This window comes from Lactuca serriola, chromosome 5, assembly GCF_051521515.1.
Source record: "Lactuca serriola cultivar US96UC23 chromosome 5, Lser_US96UC23_V15, whole genome shotgun sequence".
NCBI lineage: Eukaryota > Viridiplantae > Streptophyta > Magnoliopsida > Asterales > Asteraceae > Lactuca > Lactuca serriola.
In genome coordinates, this window is record NC_136412.1 from 158,323,634 (window position 1) to 158,346,044 (window position 22,411).

General features: G+C 37.5%; 1 pseudogene; it reads left to right on the top strand.

The window, feature by feature from the left end:
- The first annotated feature begins 12,893 nt into the window (after window positions 1-12,893).
- Window positions 12,894-13,011, top strand: LOC145056286 (5S ribosomal RNA; annotated as a pseudogene).
- Window positions 13,012-22,411: the final 9,400 nt, after the last annotated feature.

Genomic DNA, 22,411 nt, shown 5'->3' on the forward strand with positions numbered 1-22,411 from the left:
TGAATGGATAAAATTACTATGCTCCCCCCGCAACAAAATGATATATACAACGAAGTATAAAATCCGAAAAAGTCAAGAAAATTTGTTGTTATCACGAAAAACGACTTTCCAAACCGTCAAGACTTGATGGAATCCATAATTTTCTATTCAAAAAAAATATATGCATTAAAGAAACTGTCACTTGCTGAAAGACAGGGGCTGGAATGGTAAATCTGCATCAATATACCCCTTTATTTGCAACAAAATCTGGAATTGGTCGAAAACTGCCAAGGCATGAAACGCATAGCGACCAAAGGAGGCAAATCACTGAAGTTTCAGGGACCATAAATGTAACATCGTATCTTCTTCCCTAAGACGTCTGAATAAAAGGACACAACTGGAACGATGGTTATAAACGAATTGTTACAGGCGAACACGAACATTGATATCAAAGAGAAGGTTTATACCGACCTCTAGCAATTATAACCCAACCGAAGGTTCATTTCCTTTCGTTTCCATTTTTGTTTCAAGCTCCTTCAGGCGAATCACCCTTTCGCTTTCTGTCCTTCCTTCGTTCGCTCCAACCATTAACAAGCGAACCCAAGGTCGTTGTTCCAGGTTCGGTCCAAGTGCATCAGCTTTATCCCAAGGAGAAACCATTCGCAGGTTCGCTTATTATTCTTCCCTCTTTCTTCGAAGTGCTTTCATTCCAAGAGCTACCAACCGAACTCAATTTCGTTCCAAGTACACTCCAAAGCCATTGATACAAAGGCGAAATCAAGCATGACGATGCGAACAAAGAGTGAAACATTAGCCAAGCGAATTCATAGATTTGCTTTCCCCTCTTTCATTCCAAGGCTAACAAACGAACCTAAGTTTGTTCCGAGTCCATCGAATACACTGACCATTTGTAAGTTGCGAATCAATGCAACCCTGAAACCCCCGAAACCGTGATCTCTCGCTCCAACTCCAACGATCATAAACCCAATATGAATCACTGTCGACGAACAATATGAGTGCAAGTAAAAAAAACGAGCTTTGATCGTTCGCAGGTAATGATTTTCACGACAATCTGACTTTCATTCGTTTGTTTTGATTGTATTTAGCCCCGAATGTAAAACCCATTTGGCGATTGAGAACCTGATTGCAATTTGATTTCAGATCAACAACCCACTGTTCTTCGTTTATATGAGTCGATTTTGACTTTTGTTTCTTGGACCATTAAGACTGATTATTGACAAATGCCAAAATTGACATCCTCAGATCAATACAATCACGATAAATAACCGAGAATCCGACAATCATAGCAAATCGATTCAGTCTGCGCATTCAATTGCACTCATAGATGATAGCATCGTTCACAGATCAGTAATTCCAATTTTGACTTTTCTATTTTGACCATCTAAATCAAGAAACAACGTTGTTCATCCATTCATCATCACACATCAAGACTTGCATTCATTCAAACTTCCAATCGATTTTACTCACAGTTAGAACAATATTATCAGAAATTTTCCAATTCAACATAAATCAAATTATTCAGAAAACCAAATCGATTATATGAATAGGAATGGGAAAATCGATTAAAAAAAATTGACCTTGGATTAAAACTGAAAAGAATCGATTGATGAACTTCACGATAACAACCAATAACCAATAGTCATCGATTTTGATCAAGATAATGAGACATCGACTAGATGAAGGAATGATGTACAAAGAAACGAGAGACACAAAAAGAAAACAAATAGGACAAAAAATGACAGATCATGAACAGTAAAGGATCCATTATTTGGGCCAGATTAAAACAATAGAACAATTATTGATCTTGGCCTGAATTAACAAACAGATCCAATCATGAATACGAATAGAAATACAGATCGGATTAAAGAAAATACCAGATGAACAGTACAGAACACATAATTTTTCATGAACAGAAAGCTTGATTCCAAGATGTCAAACCACCAATAATCTTCAAAATCTTGTATAGGAAATCATCAAATCAAGAACCGATACTTCAAAAATCAATAGATCTTCAAAGACCCGCTCTAATACCACTTGTTAGGATTAAAACCCTAATTGAGATTTGATGAACAAGATGCAGAAAATAAGAACAAACACAAACATGAAGATTAGGTTGAATGATCACTCGATTTATTGAAAACAGTAGGAATAAATTACACTTTCAGCATAGACTAAAAAATCTAACACTACATAAGAAACCTCACGTGGCGGCTACATTTTGCCTCACTCTTAAACCTAATAATGAATAATACATGACTATTTATAGGGAAAAGACAAGTCTTGGGCTTTTAACCTACAATTCATCAAAGGGGCCTATTACCATCATCCATGGAGTGCTTTGAAACCCTACACAAGGAAATATAAAATAAGATAAAATCAACAGTTTTCTTTATGTATAAAAATCCGGATAAACTTGTCATTATAATGAAATTATAAATGAAAACTATGTTACTACATATTTCTAAGCAATTTATCATAACTCCTAAGTAGCAGCACAAAATTTTGATTATCGAACCATGCGATCGAAATCCACTTCTTCATGATCAGACTCAGCATGTTATTTCCTTCTTTCTTTTTGATTCTGCAAAACATCAAAATGTAACTTTACATCATGTAATAAGAATCAATAAATGGGAACTTAATAGAGTTAGATAATGAGCTTACCTGAAATAGGATTATACAATTTGATTCTAGATCTCTCAGGTAGTCAGGGTAGCTTTGCTTCCATTGTCCCTTTTCTTGGCAATAGAAACAAACAGACTCTCCTGGAATGGCACACGGGACAATTACAGACTTAGTCTTTCTCTTTACCATTTGGTCAAACGGTTTGACCATGGCCAATCCCTTTCTATTGGGAAGAGAAAGCTTTTCTGGACTTCCAATGTCACCATTATCAATGTCCATGTAAGTTTGGGAAGTAGATCTTCAAATTAAATTTGTTTTACTAGTGTGCCAAATCATTGTTGATTCAGTAGTAATTGAAAAATAGGTAAGATCCATAAGGGTCATGTCGTGATTTGTCATATAGTGGTCTTTAACAAACTGAGCATACGACTCGGGAAGTGATTAAAGAACCAAGTCAACAACCAACTTCCTTCACACAACGACTCCTAACATTCCCAGCCTGTCAATGTGTGACTTCATCTCCAAGACATGTGCATACACATTCCTTCCATCTTGGTGTTTGCTAGCCAATAGGGTTTGAGTGACCTTAAACTTTTCAAGTCGACGAACATATGGGTTGGAAAGAACTATTGGAGGAGGTGGATGAAGTGAATTAAGATTTCCGGGAACATCATCTTCATCAGGAAAGATTTTTCCATAAGATTCGGGAAGACCAGAGTTGTTAGAACTAGACATCTACAAGGGAGAAATTCAAGTTAGTTGATTTAAGTCCTTAATATAACACCCAAAATGAAATATTAAGGCTAGGACCCAACACAATATTCTACAAGTCGAGAGAGGGATGTCGTTATCCAATTGTAAAATATTTGAAAGTAGGTAAATGACGATTTACTAATTTCCACCATGAAAAACGAAAAAGAGCATTAGGTTTTAAATGAATTGAAATTCCTAGATTCTTTGTGATTCATTGAACTTTTTCAATGGCATCTTTAATCTCGATTATGCTCTTCAAGTTTGTGACTGGGATGTCGAGGATCACAAACAAGGTGTGAATAACCATGCAAATTAGCTTGGTATTATCGAAGTCATTTATCACATAATCAATGTATCAGTTAGCCACACACGCTCCATTCATCTATGACAAACTACGAGCTATACATTGCCATCATTCATTAGTCATATATTAGTGTGCCGGTTAACCACACGCTCCACTAACGACTAATAAGGTGTAATGTGCAATTTCATGGGTTAGCATTAAATTCACATTTTTCCTAAAGTAACTAAGATTAAGAATTTATAAAAAGGTTTAGTCACTTTATATTACACTATACTCTTAATGTGGATTTAAATGTCCTATCAAACCCGTTCGGCTAACGACCCTCCACTAGTCAAGAATGCGGTGGATAAGAGTGGATACCCAATGACGGTCATTTTACAGGCCGCTTCCTTAAACACCCCTTATAGACCAACTTCGTGAATGAGGCCTACTGTAACGCCTGTGTTTTTGGGCTTGTCATTAATGTTGGTATAATAGTCTAGGTTAACCTTTGTAACCCGTTTTGAAATAATAGAAGTATATTATTTGAGTATTATGTGTTTTGTGCTTAATTGCTTAATTATGTGATTTGATTAATTAAGAATAAAAATAAGCGTCAAAATTTAAGTGTAAAATAAACTCGATATCTTTACATAAAGTTGTAATGGCCGAAACCAGGTTTCCGAATATATATAGAACGCCCAAATCTGACTTCATATGAGGAAGTTATGATTTTCTGATGTTTCGACTTAGCGGTATGCAGCCCGAATACTCGATTTGAGATCGAGCGGTTTTTAGCCGAAACAATCTAAACGAGAATCGAAGATCTCGTTAGTGGTAGCAAAGCGATGAAAAGTTAGGCGAGAACAGACGTCAGACGAAGAAGTTATGAATTTATAACGAAGTTGTCTGTCCCGGCCTACTAAAAATAAATAATAAAATAAATTCAAAATTAGCCGACGGAGTATAAAAGAAATTTGTAGAGCGTAGAAAGACGAGATACCGAGAAGTGCGATTCCCGAGCCGAAGCTCTACCCGCGAGAAGTTCGATTTTTGTGAAGATCTTCCAGATCTACCGAAGAATACTACTTATGCAAGTCGTAGTGTTGTCCGATCATCTCCTGATTAAGTGAGTGTGTAGTTACTTTCTTCTAACGCATAATTATGAAGTATTTTATACGAAATACGTGTTATGTGTATAATTTTGTTGTTATGTGTGTGAATGTATATTCACTCTCTTCTATCTCATAGATCTGATTTATTTTCTATGAAATATGTGTTATGTGGGTGTGCCTCATCTGTTATGTGGAATATGTATTGAATGAAAATGCTATACAGGTTTTAAACTATGTATAAAAATATATATTTTTATCTACTAATATGTTGGGTAGAACATGGGTAGGTAGTTGATGTGTGACAAATAGATGAGAGGCCTCGATGTTGTTGTTGTTGATCTAGTTATTCAGCGAAGTATGGATAACGACCACGGACTCTTTCTAGACAGTCTAGTGGAACGCTAGCAGGTTCATAACCTATAGGTGTTGTGAACGATGTGTTCACCGGTGTACTCTATCCCCCTCATGGTTGCCTTTAGGACATCTATTGTTGAGGAAACCCCTTAGTAGTAATGTCCGTCCCGATGAAAATCCTAGATTAGGTCCCTTGAGATAGATGTTGTTTTAGGCATGTAAAGTGAGGATAACGGGAATGGGTAATCGGGTTGTTGTTGGTTGGTGAAATGAAATATAATTATTTATTGTGGGTTGAAAGCCCTATATGCTCACCAGGCTCCCAAGCCTGACCCACTCAGTTTTATTTGTATTACATGAAGTGGCGCAAGGGCATAAGATGGATGAATCATCGAGTTGTTTTGTTTACAAGTCTGTATATGTATATATTTGTTGAATGACTTGTAATATTATCGTTTATGCTTTATGGTCTGTATCGGAACATGACATCCCGAGTTTTGATTATATAATGAAAATGCATCTCTTGATGAAATGCTTGGATAATTATTTTATCATATTTTGTTTTGGGAACAAATTCTGCAACTCTTTTAAATCAAAAGGATTTACTCTGAAATTATTTTAAAAAGCATAAATGAAATCGGTCTTTTCTGGCCGAGATTTTGGGGATGTCACAGTTGGTATGAGAGCATTAGTTTAAGCGAAGTAGGAATTTGTAGGATTTTTAGACTTAAACTTAGAATGCTAAATGGGAATTATGAGAAGTGTGTCTGATAGATTTTAGACACGAGCAATAGTTTATTTTAGGAAAGTTGCCTAAAATGCTTTTATGTGCTAAATGTTATATGTTGCCATATATGATATTAGTTGTTTGGATCTACGGTCTGTTGCCGACCGGATCTGGAAACCTTATGTGTGTAGGATTCTAAGCATATGTCTACGGTATTAGAACTAGCATGTAAACATTTCGGAGTAATAAGGATGATTTGAATATCCATCGTGAATGAGGATCTAATTTCACCTTATTCGTTGTGTAGATCAAAAATGGTGAGAACAAGGAGTGGCGTTGGAAACGCGGATGAAAACAGGAATCAACCGCCAGTGATTGAGCAAATACATGTTGTAGCAGCAGCACCAGAACCAATAACCATGGCTGAAGTACAAGCCATGATTCGGGCTATGTTAGCCGAACAAAGGGATGAAATGCGACAAATGTTGCATGATAATAGGGATGAACCTATCATACCTATTGAGGAACCTAAATTGATTCCCGAGCAATCGGAGGAAGGGAACAATAGTCGCATGGTGAGTCAAGTTGGGACTCAAGGAGAACGAAGGAACGATCCGGAAAGGAGAAACAACAAGGATGGGCGAATGTACAAGAACTTCTTGGACGTCAAGCCGCCAAGTCTTTCTGGAAGCCCGAAGCCTGTTGAGATTATGGATTGGATCTCCTCAATGGAGATGGTATTTGAAAGTTGCGAATGTAGCAACAAACAGAAGATTGTCTTTGCAGTTAGACAACTCAAGATTGGAGTCTTGAGTTGGTGGAAGTTGTTGGCAGATACTATGCCACGAGGAGAAGCCCTGAAAATGTCATGGGAGGATTTCTTGGAACAGTTAAGGGTACAATGAGTTCCAAAACTTGAAGAAGGGGAGGATGAGCATAGATGACTATGCTACTGCATTCACTGAGAAAATGAAGTTATTTCCGTACCTAGTGCCAACGGAACTCTCCAAGATTGGGAGGTTTGCTAATGGACTGCCTGCCGACTTTGGTCCAACAGTCAAGATGGCAACTACTCTGAAAACAGATGTTCATGCAACTAAGAATATGGAGGCCTAGCAGAAGGAAAAGGGTCTGGAAAGGATAGATGTTGGTGAAAAGAGGAAGTTCGATGGAACTTCAGGGTCCAACAAGAAAAACAAGTTCTCGAAGTCTGGTTCGAGGGGAGGTGGAGGCGAAGCGAAATGGTGCGACAAATGTAAGAAGAAGCATCATGGAAAATGTGAGGTAGTGGCCACGTGCTACAAGTGTGGAAAGCCAGGGCACTATGCCAATGACTGTACCCTCACTAAGAAAGTTTGTTATGGTTGTGGTGAGGAAGGACACATGTCGAGGGACTTCCCAAAGAAGAAGGAGGCAGCTAGACCCAACATTCTGCCAAAGCCGAAGGCAAGAGCATTCCAGATGACACTGGAAGCTGCTAAAGACGAAGCTGATGTCGCTTCAGGTACCTTTCTCGTAAACACATTGCCTGCCCAAATTTTATTTGATTCTGGAGCCAACTACTCCTTTATATCGCATGAATTTGGTAGAAAACTAGCTTTGCCTGTTGATAGACTAGATAAAGCTTTATTAGTCGAAGTTGCTAGTGGCAAGTTTGTACCTGTTAGTCATCGTATGAAAAACATCTTAATTGACTTGAATGGGAATAAGTTCCACGAGGAATTATTGCCTATAGAACTTAACGGTTTCGACATCGTTTTGGGAAAGGATTGGCTTAGCGCCAATGACATCGAGATATTGTGCATGAAAAAGATAGTCAAAGTAAACCCACATGGGAAAGAGTCGTTTATGGTGTATGGAGATAAACGCAGAGTAAATTTTGGAATCATTTCATTGATGAAAGCCAGAAAGTGTTTGGCTAAAGGATGTACGTCGTATCTAGGATTCGTGATCGATGATAAAAATGAGAAAAAGGTGTTGCAGGAGATTCCTGTCGTATGTGATTATCCAGAAGTATTTCCTGAAGATCTTCCCGGATTACCGTCTGATAGACAAGTGGAGTTTAGAATAGACTTGTTGCCAGGGATGACGCCAATAGCCAAAGCACCTTATCGATTAGCACCGAAGGAGATGAAGGAGCTGATGATGCAACTTCAGGAGTTATTGGACAAAGGTTTCATTAGACCTAGTTCATCGCCCTGGGGAGCTCCGGTGTTATTCGTAAAGAAGAAAGATGGAAGTATGAGAATGTGAATTGATTACAAAGAGCTGAATCAAGCAACAATAAAGAATAGATACCCGTTGCCGAGGATTGATGACCTGTTCGATCAACTACAAGGTTCAAGTTATTTTTCAAAGATCGACCTGAGGTCAAGATATCATCAGCTGAAAGTAAGAGAGCAGGATATAGAGAAGACTGCATTCAGAACACGATATGGACACTACGAGTTTTTGGTTATGTCGTTTGGACTAACCAATGCTCCAGCAGTATTCATGGATTTAATGAACAGGGTTTGTAATCTGTTCCTAGATAAATTTGTGATAGTGTTCATAGATGACATTCTGATTTATTTGAAAAGCCAAGAGGAGCATGGCAGACACTTGCGAGAAGTGTTAGAAGTTTTGAAGAAGAAGAAGTTGTATGCAAAATTCTCCAAATGTGATTTTTGGATTCGAGAAGTCCAATTCTTGGGTCACGTGGTCAACCAAGAAGGTATAATGGTTGATCCAGCAAAGATTGAAGTTGTAATGAAGTGGGAACAACCAAAAAGTCCCACGAAAATCCGAAGCTTTTTAGGATTAGCCGGATATTACCGAAGGTTTATCCAAGGCTTTTCTTCGATCGCTAGTCCATTGACAGCTTTGACCCACAAAGGAGCCACCTATGCTTGGAGTGATAAGCATAAAGAAGCATTCGAGAAGATAAAGAAGAAACTATGTGAGGCACCGATACTTTCTCTGCCCGATGGAGTTGAAGACTTCGCTATTTATAGCGATGCGTCTGGGGTTGGATTGGGTTGTGTTTTGACCCAAAGGGATAAAGTGATCACATATGCGTCTCGACAATTGAAAGAGCATGAAAAGAACTACCTGACTCTGATTTGGAGTTAGCTGTGGTAGTTTTCGCTCTGAAAATATGGAGGCGTTACCTCTATGGCACGAAGTGTAAACTTTTCACTGATCATAAGAGTCTCCAATATCTCTTTAATCAGAAAGAATTGAATATGAGGCAACGACGTTGGCTAGAGTTACTTAAGGACTACGACTGTGAGATACTTTACCACCCCGGTAAAGCTAATGTTGTTGTTGATGCTCTCAGTCAGAAATTCAATCTTGGAAGGAAAAGGCCAAGAGCGTTGAGAATTGAAGTTGTATCGACAATTGTGGAAAGTATAAAGAAAGCTCAAGAGGAAGCTTTTGAGAAGAATGACCGAAAGGAGGAACGTTTGGGCAAAACGTTAGTGTTCGGTATAAACAGTCATGGACTGAAGGTGTTCCAAGATCGGATTTGGATACCTAAGACAGGAGGAATCAGAGATCTTCTGATGGAAGAAGCTCACAAGACCATGTACTCAATTCATCCCTGTAGCACTAAAATGTATAAGGACCTGAAACCCTACTACTGGTGGCCGATGATGAAGCTTGATGTTGCAAAGTATGTGGCGGAGTGTGTGACTTGTGCGAGAGTCAAGACACAACATCAGAAACTGTACGGGAGTTTAGAACCATTGCCTGTGCCTATGGGTAAGTGGGAAGACATTGCTATGGATTTTGTCACTAAACTACCCAGAACAAAAAGTGGTCACGACATGATTTGGGTGGTCGTTGATCGATTCACTAAGAGTACGCATTTCATAGCGGCCAAGGAGAAATGGTCTATGGATAAGCTTGCAAATTCTTACGTGAAGGAAATTGTGAGGCTTCACGGTGTTCCGTTAACGATTGTATCGGATCGTGATAGCCGTTTCACCTCGAGATTTTGGAAAAGTCTACAAGAGGAATTGGGTACCAATTTGTGTTTAAGTACAGCTTATCATCCGCAGACGGATGGTCAGAGCGAACAAACAATACAAACACTTGAAGATATGCTGAGAGCATGTACCCTGGAATTCCTAGGTAATTGGGATGAACATTTGCCTTTGGTAGAATTTTCCTACAATAATAGTTTCCACTCGAGCATAAAGATGGCACCTTATCAAGCTTTGTATGGACAGAAGTGTCGTACGCCATCTTGTTGGCTTGAGGTTGGGGAAAAGCAGTTTATGGGACCGGAGATAGTCCATCAAACTGCTGAAAAGTTGAAAGTAATTAGGGAAAGAATGTTAGCAGCTCAGGATCGTCAAAAGAGCTATGCTGACAACAAGCGAAGACCGATGAGTTTCGAAGTTGGAGATTTGGTTTTGCTTAAAGTCTCGCCGTGGAAGGGACTTATGAGATTTGGTAAAAGGGGAAAGTTAAGTCCAAGGTTTATTGGACCGTTTAAAGTTCTTCAGAGGATTGGGAACCAAGCTTACAAGCTCAAACTACTAGAAGAACTGAATGGAATTCAAAACACTTTTCATTTGTGTTATTTGAGGAAGTTCACGGGAGAAGTTCTCGACATGATTCCACTTTCGGAGTTGAGAATCGATGAGAACAAAAGGTTGATTGAAGAACCAGAGGCAATCTTTGACCGAAAGACTAAGAAGTTTCGACGCAAGATGGTCGAGTTAGTGCTTGTCCGATGGAAACACAAGAATGGGCCGAATCTCACCTAGGAAACGAAGAGTGACATGATGGGTCGCTATCCGCATTTGTTTGTTGATGTGTGATTCCGGGGACGGAATCATTCTAAGGTGGAGAGAATTGTAACGCCTATGTTTCTGGGCTTGTCATTAATGTTGGTATAATAGTCTAGGTTAACCTTTGTAACCTGTTTTGAAATAATAGAAGTATATTATTTGATTATTATGTGTTTTGTGCTTAATTGCTTAATTATGTGATTTGATTAATTAAGAATAAAAATAAGCGTCAAAATTTAAGTGTAAAATAAACTCGATATCTTTACATAAAGTTGTAATGGCCGAAACGAGGTTTCCGAATATATATAGAACGCCCAAATCTGACTTCGTATGAGGAAGTTATGATTTTCTGACGTTTCGACATAGCGGTATGCAGCCCGAATACTCGATTTGAGATCGAGCGGTTTTTAGCCGAAACAATCTAAACGAGAATTGAAGATCTCGTTAGTGGTAGCAAAGCGATGAAAAGTTAGGCGAGAACTGACGTCGGACGAAGAAGTTATGAATTTATAACGAAGTTGTCTGTCCCGGCCTACTAAAAATAAATAATAAAAATAAATTCAAAATTAGCCGACGGAGTCTAAAAGAAATTTGTAGAGCGTAGTCTCACCTACGCGTGGATATAAAGAACGTCGAAAACGGAGTTCGTATGAAGAAGATATGAATTTTTGAAGTTTATTAAATAATTAAAATATATAAATTTAATCTTTAATTCGGATGTATATCCGAAGGAGTCACCGATCTGATCCGAGTTACGCCCAGCGTACAGCGAAGCGTGACGTCCCTTGCACTCGAGTTCTTCGGATACGTAAGCAATGACGACTTCGGAGGAATACGCCCCGCGTACGCCTGTACGCCCAGCGTACTGCGAGACTCCAGCCTCCTATAAAAGGGCATGCGAGGCTGCCGAGTTCTTTTGCCATTTTTCTCTTCTCTCTCTCCCGTTTTGCCTGGATTTGCGTGCCATTTATACCCCGAAGCCCCGGTAATATTCCCGAGCCCCGAAGCAAGTTTCGAAGCCCCGAGATCCCGAGAAGTGCGATTCCCGAGCCGAAGCTCTGCCCGCGAGAAGTTCGATTTTTGTGAAGATCTTCCAGATCTACCGAAGAATACTACTTCTGCAAGTCGTAGTGCTGTCTGATCATCTTTTGATCAAGTGAGTGTGTAGTTACTTTCTTCTAACGCATAATTATGAAGTATTTTATACGAAATACGTGTTATGTGTATAATTTTGTTGTTACGTGTGTGAATGAATATTCACTCTCTTCTATCTCATAGATCTGATTTATTTTCTATGAAATACGTGTTATGTGGGTGTGCCTCATCTGTTATGTGGAATATGTATTGAATGAAAATGCTATACAGGTTTTAAACTATGTATAAAAATATATATTTTTATCTACTAATATGCTGGGTAGAACATGGGTAGATAGTTGATGTGTGACAAACAGATGAGAGGCGTAGATGTTGTTGTTGTTGATCTAGTTATTCAGCGGAGTATGGATAACGACCACGGACTCTTTCTAGACAGTCTAGTGGAACGCTAGCAGGTTCATAACCTATAGGTGTTGTGAACGATGTGTTCACCGGTGTACTCTATCCCCCTCATGGTTGCCTTTAGGACATCTATTGTTGAGGAAACCCCTTAGTAGTAATGTCCGTCCCGATGAAAATCCTAGATTAGGTCCCTTGAGATAGATGTTGTTTTAGGTATGTAAAGTGAGGATAACGGGAATGGGTAATCGGGTTGTTGTTGGTTGGTGAAATGAAATATAATTATTTATTGTGGGTTGAAAGCCCTATATGCTCACCAGGCTCCCAAGCCTGACCCACTCAGTTTTATTTGTATTACATGAAGTGGCACAAGGGCATAAGATGGATGAATCATCGAGTTGTTTTGTTTACAAGTCTGTATATGTATATATTTGTTGAATGACTTGTAATGTTATCGTTTATGCTTTATGGTCTGTATCGGAACATGACATCCCAAGTTTTGATTATATAATGAAAATGCATCTCTTGATGAAATGCTTGGATAATTATTTTATCATATTTTGTTTTGGGAACAAATTCCGCAACTCTTTTAAATCAAAAGGATTTACTCTGAAATTATTTTAAAAAGCATAAATGAAATTGGTCTTTTCCGGCCGAGATTTTGGGGATGTCACAGTTAAAGTGGGTTAGATCTGATCCCACATCGGCTGGAAAGGAGAACTAAGCATTCCTTATAAGGGGTGTGGATACCTTCACTATCATAACGCGTTTTAAAGTCATGAGGGCAGCAGATCCCATAAGAACTCTGCAGTTAAGCGTGCTTGAGCGGGAGTAGTACCAGGATGGGTGACCCCCTGGGAAGTCCTCGTGTCGAGTGGCCCAAAGCGGACAATATTGTGATACGAGCCAGAGGGCGATGTTACACCTACTAGCAGTAAGACTGACTTTTTACTTATACATATATAATATATTAAACTTTTAATTTTATATAGTATAAGGGTGTATTTTAAACATTTAAAATACTCGGTGGTTTAATCTATTAATAAATTATACTCTTAATTTTATTAACTTTAAACCATATGATTATGGATTTACCAATTCTCTTTTAATTAAACACTTTAATCAATTTAATAAAGTCCATATGGTGTAATTGAACTATTCAAAGCATCAAGGTTATAAAAATTCAAAATTAAAAGCTATTTAATTAATTTTTAAGTTATGAACCCTTTTGAAACCTTTCAATTACTAGATGTTTTAGAATTCAATATTTCAAATTAAAACATTTTAATTAAACTTTTCAAATTTCAAAACATGATTAAAAAACTCTTGAATTCCAAACTTGATGGCAAGTTTTGTAACTCCTTAAAAAACTTTTGAGTTCCAAAACATGATGACAACTTTTTATAACTCTCTTTCATCATAAAAAAGAGACTTTCCAAGTTCCATAACTTGAGAGCAAGTTATGAAACTCTTCAAAGTCATTTAGTTCAAATTTTAAACTAATAAAATAATCATATAATTTTATCTTTTACTAATTTGAACTATTTCAATTCATATGGAAAGATAATTTCAAATTCTACAAATAATTAGTTTTTTCAGAAAATCAAGTAATTATCTTAGAATTTGACAATCATCATGTTATTGGATGGGGAAAATCATTACCACATTAGTAAAATCGAATTTTATGATCTAAAACATTTTGTGTTAATGATCATAATCCAAAACATGCCAAAAACTCGAAAAATCTGCCATCTAATGATCCAACTCGTCGAGCTAGGCTATGGACTCGTCGAGTTCATGATCATGTGAGCCAACTCATCGAGTCCACTCATGGGACTCGTCAAGTCTAGCAGTCAGACAAATTTTTTTTCCAGTTTTTTCAACTTTGAACAATCAGATAATGCATCTATATAACATAAAATTACCCATGGCTATGATACCACTGTTGGGTTTTATGTAATAGAACACTCCTATGGTGCACATACAACCCTAATGCTTTGGATCTAATTTGTCTCTAGTTATACATGCAACAAAAAATTATCCAAAGCATGAAATCTATCTAGCATACAAATTTGGTACATGAATCATAAAACTAGTTAAAAGAATACCTCTTATGTATAGCTTGTAGTTGTTGGCCTTTCAAGAGCTTAGCACTTCAAGTGTGATGCCTCAAACAAGTCACAAACACCATGAACAAATAGAGGACTTTGAGGGAGAGGCTAGAACCACCAAAATTGGCTAGGCATTCACCTTAGGAGTCTTAGGGCCAATTTTAGCAAGCTAGGGGTTCATTTTATAGTTTGGAATTCCTACGGTTTCAACTTGTAAACCCTAATTCACTTGGGCTTTTAATCCAATAACTCATTAGCCTTTTCGACCAAGTCTTCATGGATTGTCACAAAGATTTAGTTCAATCCTAATCAACATGGATCTTTAGCCCAAACTATAAGTATTACTGATTTACCTAATCTGTCCTCGTAAATTTAATCAGTCTCTTTTGATCACTAAATTAATTTCAAATTAATTCTTGATCAATACTAATTAAATAATATGATTTCTCAATTAATATATTATACCTATAAATATATTAATAAATAAAAAATAACCTCTTTCACAAATATCCATCCTATCAGATTGTTCTGGTGAAGGCAACCTGAAATGGACCATGCTACTCTCGGGTCAAGTACATACCAATTATAGTTATGGGATTAGACACCTAATCCAATATTATATTGATAAACTTGTGAATGAGAGTAGGATCACTGCCAGTAAGAATTATATCATAAACATAAACCAATAAATATAAGACGTAGGATTGTTGTTTAAAAACAAAAAGTGAAGCTTTTGTGCGGCTACAAATTAACCCAAGAGTGACATAAATAGGAGCTCAACCATTGGAACCACGCATGAGGAGCTTACTTTAGCCTATAAAGGGCCTTTTTGAGGCGACACACATGATTTAGGAAACGAGGATTAACAAAACTCGATGGTTGTTTCATAAAATTTATGTCGACAAGGAGCCCGTTTAAAAAACACATTATTGGCATCAAGTTGGTACAAGGGATATTTTTTCATGATGGATACAGACAAAACAATGTGAATAGTAACATATTTGACAGTAGGACTTTATGTATAAGTATAATCAATACCCAGTAGATGAGTATAGCCTTGTGCAATGAGACCAACCTAGACATTGAACAGTACCATTGGAATGATAGTTGGTATGGTAAACCCATTTTGAGCCAACAACATTTGTATGAGAAGGATGAGGAACCAATTACCAACTATTATTAGAGTGAAGTGCAGACATTTCCTCGTTCATGGAAGATAAACAATGAGGATATTTAGCTGTAGATTTAAAACCACATGGCTCTTTTGCAATGAAGAGAGTCTTAAATAATGGAGTATGGTCAACATAGGTGAGATCAACAAAGTGACATAGTTAAAAAGTTCCTGCATTACCATGAGTGATCATCGGGTGTTGAGACGACAAAGGTGGCGATGATGATTGTTCTGCATATAAAGGAGGACTTGGTTGTTCATTGTCTACTAAAGGAGATGTTTGGTGAACTTGTAACGGTGTAGGCTGCTAGTCTGTGGGAACTATGACTGGAGCAGCATGTGATGAGGGACACAAGTGACATGGCGTCGATATGGATGGAGCAGGTGATGCTGACTGGACAGGGGAATGAATTATAGCCGAAGTGGAGGGAGTATGTGACATGTCTTCAAATTTGAGAAGACTAAGGAAGCTTGATCAACAGGGGGATAAATGTCACTAAAAGGAAAGAAGGGTTCATTAAAAACCACATGTTGGGTAGTGTAGATTCGATGTGTATTGGGATCTAAACACCTATAACCTTTGAATTGCGAGGCATACCCAATAAACATGCAAGAAGCACTATCTGGTTCAAGTTTGTTGGGAGCATAATCTCGGAGATATGGGAATACCCTACAAACCAAAAGGGCGTAATAAATCATAATCGAGTACTTTATGGAATAACAGTTGATAAGGAGAATTATTACCAAGCAATTAGGAAGGAATCTAGTTGATGATAAAAAAAGGTCGTACTGAAATCATCAACCCAAAGTTTGGAAGGATCACTGGCATTAAAAAGCATAGCGAGACCCATTTCAGTGACATGACAGTGTTTACGCTCTGCTCGACCATTTTGTTGTGGAGTATGTGGGCAAGATATTTGATGATGAGTGTCATTTGTCAAAAGTGAGGTACATACTCGATTGTTGATAAACTCGGTGCCACCATCACTTTGGAATGTTTTCATCTTACATGAGAACTGTGCTTGAACAAAAGTGATAAAAGCTTCAAAGACGAAAATAAAATATGATTTGCATTTTAATGGATAAAACCATGAGAACCAAGAAAAATTATCAATAAAAATGCAATAATAATAATAATAATAATATCCATCTGTTGATGAGACAGGTGCTAGCCCCCATAAGTCACAATCAACCAAATAAAGCACAGATAAAGATCTCTGAGCATTAGTATTAAAAGGTAAACACTTGATTTTATAAATCCCAGGTTTTGGTAACAAAGAAGAAATAGATAAATGCCCTAACTTATTTAAAAGTGAAATAGTATCAAAAGCAACAAGGCCTAATTTGGAATGTCAAAGTTCATATGAAGCACGAAGCTTGGAAGATATTAAATCAGCAAGGAAGAGTTTATTATCATGCTAGAGTACGTATAGCCCATCCTCACATTTTCCCTTTGCTAGAATTTCTTTTATGACACGGTTCTGAATGGAAAAAGAGGATTAGAGAATAAAACATCCATCAGAGAATCTATAGTTAGCTTGCTAATGGAAAGTAGATTTTTGGTGATGATCGGGACAAAAAGAACATTGATAACTTAAGATCTTTTGATAAAGCCAATGTTCCGATATAAGAAATAATAGAAATATGACCATTAGCAAAAGTAACTTGATCACTATCCGTATAAGTTGAAACAGAATCAAGATGTGAAGTGGATGGGGTCATATAAGTAGTAGTGTCGATATCCACATACCAATAAGAGCATTAGTTGTCATGTGACATTGGTTGTGGAAAGCTTGAGCGAGATTCGCATAGGGGTTGTGAATTTGGTGGGCAAAGGAAGTCAAATCAAGACAAGAACTTGCATAATGACCATTGGTTCAGCATAATTAGTAATGTGGTGGTCGTCTTCCACAACCACGTCCATTGGAGAAGGAGTTGGGACCATATCCTCGATTAAAATAGCCTCTTCGTGAGGAAGATCCAGGAAAGGAATGTTGCCATGTGGCAGTGAATCCAGCCAGTAGTAGAGTTGATTCGTGGATGGGAACAAGAAAAAGTTCATGCCCTTCTGCTTAGGAAACACGTTGCATGGTCGAAAAGGTTTCAAAAGACGAACCGAGACCACATACAAACCAATGATTCTTGTCTGATTCATCAAGAGGATGTCCAACAGTAGATAGTTGATCATAGAGAGAGATCAAAACTTTAAGCAAAATTTAGAGACAGATAGGATACCCTTTTTAAGATGATGAATGGAATCTTTGAGGTATTGCATGCGTTCTTGAGAATCTTGATGGCAGGCACATTCAAGATTACGCCAGACCTCATGACCCATGGTGAGACCTAGGGTCTCGGCCTTGTTAGTTTCAGTAAAAAGGACTAGATAATAAGAAAAGCACGTTAATATTCTTCAAACCAAGTAACATATACAGGGTTTGGAGTGAGGACGCCTTCAACATCTCTCGTTGAAGGGGGTGCAGATCCTATAATGTATTTTGATACCATATAAGGGGGTGTTTGGATTAGATTTTTAGCTTATTGCTTATAGCTTATTTGTGGTGGGAATAAGCAATAAGCAATAAGCATGGGGAGGAATGCTTATTAAAATTAGCTTCTTTAGCCTAATAAGCTAGATTTTATCCAAACACTTAAATTAGCTTATTGTGGGAATAAGCAATAAGCAGCTCTTTTTTTCCTATCCAAAAACCCCCTAAGGTTTGTATCAAATAGCCTTGAGGTGAATGTATATTGATATGAGAATATATATATATATATATATATATATATATATATATATATATATATATATATATATATATATATATATATATATACACACACACATGATCTTCTTCCAAGCCAAGTAATAGATGTTATGATATCATATAAGGTTCGTATAAAATACCCATGAGATGAACGTATATTGATATGAGAATATATATATATATATATATATATATATATATATATATATATATATATATATATATATATATATATATATATATATAAGTTCAGATCCTTTATTAAAGGGGATACCACAATATTATAAAGAATTATAAGATACTATGATATCTCATCCCTGATAGTTTTGAACATTTTCTTTTAACTTCTTGCAAACATCTAATGGTATGTCTTCCAATATCAAAATATTAAAATTTTGTTTAGATTAATTATTATATTATACAATACATTGCTTGGTGTTCTTGTTGCTGAAGAGCTGAAATTCACTTGACGACTGGTCGGAAAATGAAACTCTTAAGAGGGTTGAATCCTTGAAAGATGTAGTCATTCCTATGAGATTGGGAACGAGGAAAGAGTTGTTGATCCCAAAGAAATTTAATTTTGGTGTAAAAGAGAATTGAATATTAATGATGATGAATCTTAAAAATTAATTTGAGTTTTAATTAGTGGTGAAATGGATAAGGTATCTTTTAGTTTTGCCATTTTTTGATAATTGAATCTTGAAGATAGTATGTTTGTGGTATCCGTCAAAGAGAATTTAAATTACATGCTATTAAATAATTAATATAACAAGTAACATCATCGTAGTTTCTTCCTATAAATTTAAAAAATAATATTAGAGACTTTTTAAGCCAAATCACAAATTATTTAATGATATAGGGTGTGTTTGGCACGAAACGTTTATGAGCTTATAGCATTCAAACGCTTTGTTATAAACAAAACCTCTCGTTTGACATTATACGTTGTTAACGTTTAGTTTAAACAAACCCTCCAAATCTAAAAGCTATTTCATTTATCGTTTAAAAGAACGCTACCAGCTATCAACTAGTTTTGTTTTGTAAACCTTTTAGAAAAGGTTAGAGATTTGTTAAAAGGGGCTAAACTTCCAAAATGACATCCTAAAATATATTCAAAAATCAAAACACGTGTCATTGGTGGATCATGGCCGCGTCCTCAGCGAATCTCCTTTCACCCGACCATAAATACCAATCACTGCATTTTTCCCACACTCCTACTTCCCATTCTACTACCATCGTCTGCATCCGTTTCTCTTTTTTCTCTTTTCAATCACCTTTGCCGCAATGGCGAAAGACCCACAAAATAGACGAGTTTGAGCAATATGTTTTGATCTGTGTACTTGGACTGAAATCGTTGACGTAACCTAAAGTTTATACTTGTGTGTGGGTGTTCTGATCACGATCTAAGGCTTTTTCTAGGTCTTATAAGTAAATGAAGAATTAGGGGTTTTATGTGGTTTAAGAGGATGATTGAAAACAACATGTCAATTATAGCTTCTGTTTATTCATAGGACAAATTAGATATGCGCTTGTCCCCATGATTGCTAGAGGAGTAATGTTGGGCCCTGATCAGCCAGCGATCCTTGATATGCTTGATATTCCACCTGCAGCATAAGCATTGAATGGAGTTAAATAGAGCTGGTGGATGTTGCATTTCCTCTTCTTAAAGGTCTACAGTTTATTTGCCTTATTCTTAAGATTTTACTTTTGTTTCCATTATTTCAGAAATTGATTAATCATAGTTAAATAATATCCTGGTTCTCCTACTTAAAATTTTCATAAAATTTTTTAAATGTTGATTGTTTGTAAATTGTTATAACGTGACAAAAAGGGCATAGATTGTATTATTACAATAATAATTTAAATCTTTTAGGATTAAACTGATATTTGCGATGCAAGAAAAATAGCAATATACTTCCATTGAAGTAATGTTATTATTTGTTTCTTTTACTTATGGTTTTTTATTTTTTGGTTGTTGGGATCTTGGGTTTCAATGGGTGTGTACTCTGATGACTCTTATAATGTTCCAACGGGAATTATTTACTCTTTCCCAGTTACTTGTCGCAATGGCGAGTGGACAATAGTTCAAGGTGAGAGTTTTGGTTTTAGACTTATGATGCAAGTTGAAACATTTATGGACTGATGTAACATCTTGTTTTCTAGGTATATTATTCTTAATATTTAATTTAAGAATTTTGGAGGGACTCGACGAGTTGGTGCCTCAACTCGTCGAGTAGTGTCGTGAGTTGGTGACATGTTAAATGGATGGACTCGACGAGTCGGGTGTCTGACTCGCCGAGTCAGCGTTGCAGAGGAAAACCCTAATTGCCCAGGTTTGTGACCTATTTAAAGGATCTTAAGGCCTTCATTTGCGGCCACACTTCCCCTTAAGAGACCCCAAATTGATCTAGAGAGTTTAGATCGATAGAAGGAGCTAGTTACTTCATTTTGGTGCATTCTTGCAAAGAAGAAGGAGAAGGTTCAAGCTTGACTGACTCGAGGGGCTCAGATCTTCCACTATTTCATTCAAGGCTGCTGTTGGATGTATGAATTCATACCTGTTTTCATATGATTAGTAGATCTCATGAATATAAGGCTTCTTTACCCTCTTTTAAGTTGAGATATGAAGCATGTGAAGTCCCTTTGAGGCTTAGACATCAGATTTGGACCTTGAGAGGTCCAGAGAGTCCCAAGAACCCAGCTTTATGTAGTTACATAAGAATATTGAACCAAAGACACCATTTTGAGGATTATTTTGTCAATTAGAGCTAGATGACTAATGCATGGACATAAAGGTTGAACCTTTATGTGGTTAATGAGCCTTGAGTGCATAGATCTGAAGTTTGGGAAAGTATCTTGCACTAAAATGGCTGAATGCAAAAGAGTCTGAATAGACTCGCCGAGTCGAGCCACTGACTCGGCGTGTAGCCCTGGGTTTTATATCGATGAACTAAGTCAGGTGGTGACCCAATGAGTTAGGGGTTAGCTCGTCGATTGGGAGCTTGCTGGGGTTGCCATGAATCGACTGGACTTCACGATTCGCCCGTCTGGTCAAAAGTTGGACTGTTGACTAGAGTTGAATTTTGTTGACCTTAGGGTTTGGTCAAGATGAGTGTAAGAGGTCAGGAAGGGTAGAATGGTCTTTTACCCTTCTGAGAGAGAGCATAGGAAGGTAATAGTCTAGCCTTTGAGAGCCATTGTTAACTAGAGGTAATTTTTGTATGTGATTTGGCGAAGGCTAGATCAGTGTTTCGAGTACGACATCATCCAAAATTACCCGAGGTGAGTCTTCTCACTATACATTACCTAGGGTGGTATCTATGTGTGGACCGGAAGGTCATATGTGTTTTCTTGAGATTATGTGTATTGTGATTTATGTATACTATGTGCTATTCTGACTAGACCGGAGGGTCCAAGGATTTATGAGGTCGGAGGGTCCTCAACCAGACCGGACCAGAGGATCCAACGAGCTAGACCAGGCTAGAGGGTCCAACGAGCTACGGGACTGGAGGTTCCCCCTGAGACACAGTGACCAGAGGCTCATACAGAGTATATCCTTGAGTGGCGAATTGTTGTATGTGGTAGTTTTGGGAACTCACTAAGCATTCATGCTTACCGTGTTATGTGTTATGTGTTATGTGTTTCAGGTACCCTGGAGGATCACGGGAAGGCATCATCATGATTGTAGACACACTCTTGATATGTAGCTATGTTTATGGATCCTGGATTTGAATTGTTGTTTTGAAAACTTTGTTGATGGATATTTAGAATTTGTTAAAGAGACACGTGTTTTATGATTGTCCAAAAATAAAAATTTTGGTGTGAAATTTGTAACACCCGAAATTAGAAAGGTCAAGAAAGGAAAGGAAAAACCCTAAGTTAAAGAGGGTTGACTCGTCGAGTCTAGGGAGGAACTCGGCGAGTCGGAGCGGGATCCGGGTGTAAAGCAAGTGACCGACTCGGCGAGTCGGCAAGTGGACTCGGCGAGTCAGGTCTGGGTTAGGAAAACCCTAAATCCGGGACTTGGGGCTTATTTAAACATCTCATTCTCTCCCCTAGGGTTCCTTTACTGCCTCTCTACCACAGAACACTAAACCCTAGCCACCATAATCGTTTTGGAGCAAGATCTACCCTTGGTGAAGCTTTTGGAGTTTGAGAGAGAAGATAGTCATTATGGAGCAAGAAGGGGGCCTTGAATCCAGAGTTGGTGGAACATTTCTGAGCATTTAAAGGTA